Source organism: Eutrema salsugineum, unplaced genomic scaffold, assembly GCF_000478725.1.
Source record: "Eutrema salsugineum unplaced genomic scaffold, Eutsalg1_0 scaffold_17, whole genome shotgun sequence".
Classification (NCBI taxonomy): Eukaryota; Viridiplantae; Streptophyta; class Magnoliopsida; order Brassicales; family Brassicaceae; genus Eutrema; species Eutrema salsugineum.
Genome location: NW_006256852.1, coordinates 3,185,999 through 3,190,772, shown reverse-complemented (window position 1 = coordinate 3,190,772; position 4,774 = coordinate 3,185,999). Strand labels below are relative to the sequence as shown.

The 4,774-nt window shown below is 36.7% G+C and overlaps 1 pseudogene; it reads left to right on the top strand.

Moving 5' to 3' along the window:
* The first annotated feature begins 398 nt into the window (after positions 1 to 398).
* Positions 399 to 4,027, top strand: LOC112087507 (annotated as a pseudogene).
* Positions 4,028 to 4,774: the final 747 nt, after the last annotated feature.

Genomic DNA, 4,774 nt, shown 5'->3' with positions numbered 1-4,774 from the left:
CGATGGAAGGACTGAGAATCTACCAGCTACTAATGAAGTTGCTGCATTGATACCTAATGATTTCGATGGTCAGGTAGATGCACGTGATATCATCATCGAGTGTAAAAAGACTGGAAATCTCAAAAAGATCAGTGAACTACATCCTGCGTATCTGCCTTTGCAATATCCATTATTGTTTCCCTATGGTGAAGACGGGTTCAGGCTTGGTATCGATATTGGTTTTGTAGATACTCAAGGGAGGAAAAGGTTGCATATTACTATGAGAGAGTTTTTTGCTTACCGCATACAAGAGAGGGTTGGTGAGTCACCAATCATCCCTTTATCTGGAAGATTGTTCCAGCAGTTTTTTGGTGGATGCGTACACGATGACTGAGACTAATAGACTACGTTTCATATCAATGAATCAGTCTAAACTTCGTTGCGAAAATTATGACAAAATAAAGAAAACTGTTGATAAAGGTGACACTGATCTTTCTGACAAGGGTAAACGTATTATTATACCTTCTTCTTATATTGGTGGTACAAGGTATATGGTGCAACATTATCTAGATGCGATGACTACTTGCCAGCATTTTGGTTTTCCGGATCTTTTCATAACCTTTACGTGTAATCCCAAATGGCCTGAGATTACCAGGCACCTAAAAAGACATAACTTGAAGCAAGAGGATAGACCAGATATATGTACGCGAGTGTTCAAGATGAAACTAGATGATCTCATGCACAGGTTCACCAAAGAAAATGTGTTAGGTGTCGTAAAAGCCGGTATGTTTTATTAAACTAAGTATCTTATTTCGTTTAGCAAGATAATGTTCATAACATTGCTAGATGATCATGCTAACTAATCTTTTAAAAACTACCATTTATTCGTTGCAGCGATCTACACGATTGAGTTTCAAAAACGGGGGCTACCTCATGCACACATCGTTCTTTTTTTAGAAGCTGGTCACAAGCTACCAACTGGTGATGACATTGATAAGATAATATGTGCTGAGATTCCTGACAAGGATATTGATCCAGCACTGTATGAGATAGTAGGAGATGTCATGATGCATGGACCATGTGGTGCTTTGAATAAGGATAGTGTTTGCATGGCTGAAGGAAAATGTACAAAGTATTTTCCAAAACCTTACAGTCCGATCACTAAAATAGATGATGTTGGATATCCTATATACAGGCGACGTAATGACAAGAAAGTTATCGTTAAAAAGGGTATTGAATGTGATAATGGATTTGTGGTTCCTTATAATAGGAGTCTCACACTGCTTTATAGGGCTCACATCAACGTCGAATGGTGTGTACAATCTCGATCAGTAAAGTATCTATTCAAATATATTCATAAAGGTGCTGACTACATTCGTGCAACTGTCAAGAATGATGATAAAGAAAACGAGATTAAAAAACACTTCAATTGTAGGTATGTTTTAAACATTTTGTTCACATATTTTATATCTTTGAAATTCCAATCTTCCATTATGTAATAATGTCTTTCTATGTAGGTATGTAGCACCTTCGGAGTCTACGTGGAGAATTTTTGGTAATCATACTCACCATCGCACGGTTTCTGTAATTAAACTACCCTTTCATTTACCGAATCAGCAAATGGTCATATACAACGAGGATGATCCAGGTGACGAGGTTATTAATCGTGTCTCAGTTGGTACGTCAAAATTCATTGCTTGGATGGAGTGCAACGATATGTATGAATTGGCGAGGACGTTAACTTATGCGCAATTTCCTACGAGATTTGTGTGGAATAACACAAAGAGAATATGGACGCCACGATCAAGGAGAGTTGCTCTTGGTAGAATCACATACGTACCCATTGGGGCAGGTGAAGCGTATTATTTAAGGCTACTGCTTAATTTAGTCAAAGGGCCACGTAGTTTTGATGATATAAAAACGGTCAACAAAGTTCTACATTCTTCCTTCAAAGAAGCTTGCTATGCGTATGGATTATTGAATGATGACAAAGAATATATTGAGGCCATCAATGAGGGCGGCTTGTGGCTTTCTGCCAATTATCTCCGTCGTCTTTTTGTGATCCTGCTCACTACTCAAAGTATATCCATTCCTTCTAGAGTTTGGGATGCTACATGGCAGGTATTATCAGATGATATCATATATAATTACAGAAAAGCTGCCAGGGATCAAAGTAAGTCGTATAGTTGTTGTTTGCGTTGTTGTTATTATATATCTTTAAGATATTGATAGCTAATTTATCTTTTGTAATTTTTTTGAAATTGTGTAGCTGTTAGTCTATCTCAGGAGCAAGTTAAAGACTTTACTCTGGTCGAAATAGAACTTCTTTTACGTGTAAGTGGGAGATCCTTAAAAGAATTCACACCTATGCCATTTCCTGAAGATATTACTCTGGAGTCACGTGATAATCCTCTTATTCGGGATGAGAGGAATTACAATCGTGAAACTCTTAGAGTAAGAAACGAGCAGATGTTAGCCACTGTAACCAGTGAACAGAGAAGTGTTTATGATGAGATACTAGAAACAGTTAATAAGAACAGAGGAGGTATGTTCTTTGTCTATGGTTCTGGAGGTACTGGTAAAACTTATTTGTGGAGTCTATTAGGATCTGCTCTACGTTCCCAAGGTGATGTTGTTCTCAAGGTTGCATCGAGCGGGATTGCTGCGTTGTTATTAGAAGGAGGCCGAACTGCGCATTCAAGATTTGCAATCCCTATTGTGGTTAATAAGTTTACCTTCTGTTCAATCAAGAAGGAGTCAAATCTTGCCGACTTGATAAGGATTGCTAAACTCATTATATGGGACGAGGCGTTGATGATGAGTAAAGACTGTTTCGAGACTCTAGATAGAACGATGCGTGATATATTAGAAGTTGATTAGCTCTTTGGTGATAAGGTCATTGTTTTAGGAGGGGATTTTAGGCAAATATTGCCAGTGATTCCAAATGTCGGGAAGACAGAGATACTTATGGCCACTTTGAATTCGTCACCTCTGTGGTACAAATGTAGAGTGTTGAGACTTACACAGAACATGCGACTTATAGCTGGAGATAATAGTCGTGCTATGCTTGAACGAGCTGCCTTTACAAAGTGGATCTTAGACATTGGTGATGGTACGATAAATGACGATGGTAGTGGGGAAGCCGTGATTGATATTCCTGATGATCTGTTGATTAAAGACTGTAAAGATCCTATAAAAACGATCGCCAAAGAAATATATGGGAGTTCGTTTTCGAAAGAGACTGATCCTAAATTTTTCCAAGACCGTGCCATACTGAGTCCAAGAAACGATGATGTAGATACGATAAATGATTATATGCTTTCAAAGTTACCGGGTATGTTTATTTTGTTTTAATTCCTATTAGTTTATTTCTTTATATTTATATAATACAACGGTTGTTTTGTATATAACAGGTGTTGAAAGGACCTATCTTAGCTGTGATAGCATTGATACGACTGAAGAAGTTGTTAATTACAATGATGCGTCTGAAGTACCCTCAGAGAGTGTAGCCAGTAAGAATAAAGGTGATTCCAACAATATGATTTATACCGAGGAGTTTTTAAATAGTATCAAGATGTCTGGTTTCCCCAATCATGTCCTGAAGTTGAGAGAGGGTACTCCTGTAATGCTTCTAAGAAATATCGACCCTAAGAATGGGTTGTGTAATGGCACAAGACTCATCATTATTAAGATGGCTAATTATGTTCTCCAGGCTCAGATAATAACAGGTAGCAATGTTGGTGAAAAGGTACTGATTCCTAGGATATTCCTCTCTCCTTCGGAGATGAAACTTCCTTTCAGGATGAGACGCAAGCAGTTTCCTATCACATTAGCTTTTGCAATGACTATAAACAAAAGCCAAGGACAGACACTCGAAAAGGTTGGTTTGTATCTTCCAAGACCGGTTTTTACTCATGGACAACTCTATGTCGCTGTATCGAGGGTTACATCAAGAGAAGGTTTGAAGATATTGATCACCGATAAAGACAACAAACCACAAAACAAAACATTGAATGTCGTCTACAAGGAGGTTTTTGACAAGATATGATATTCCTTTTTACTGTGTTTTGTTTTGTGATATGTTGTCTCTATGTATCTCGAAATATGTTAGTTCTTTTTATTGTATAAGTCCATTACATTCGGTTTTATAGTTTTTAATAGATTTAACGTTTTTCGATTTTTCACTAAGTTGGATCTCATGTATTAATGTTTTGATCTCTGATTTTTAACTGTAGTCGGATATTCCAGTGACAAACTCTATTCGATAACATATTTTAACCAAACTTTAATTGTAGCATATTATTGGGCATCTATTGACATTTCATCGAGAATGCTTCAAAACCAAATTATCATGTCATCGAAATAAACTTAATAGTTTTTAGAAAATAAAACCAAGTACATACAGTCTTTAAAGTGATCATTGCAAACAGGAAAAAAAAACTGATATTGTTCTTGATTAAACTCCAGATCTCCTCTTTTTACGTTCCTTCTCCTTTCCCTTTAAACACAGACACAAACAATCCGATTTAAATTTTTGTAAAATTATATAGCTTTGAACTAACTCAATATTATATTTAAACATGAATTGTTTCTACAACATACAGTTCAATCGGCAATCAATAACAAACTATAATGACTCAATAACATAGATTTTAGACAACTTTTCATAATTTAGATCTAAATATATTTCTGATCACGTACCCATTCAGCGGTGTCCATGTGTCGAATTTCTGTCTCCACAAAACCGCAACGCATGCACTTCAACCCTATCTCCAGATCTAGAATCAGGTCGTGT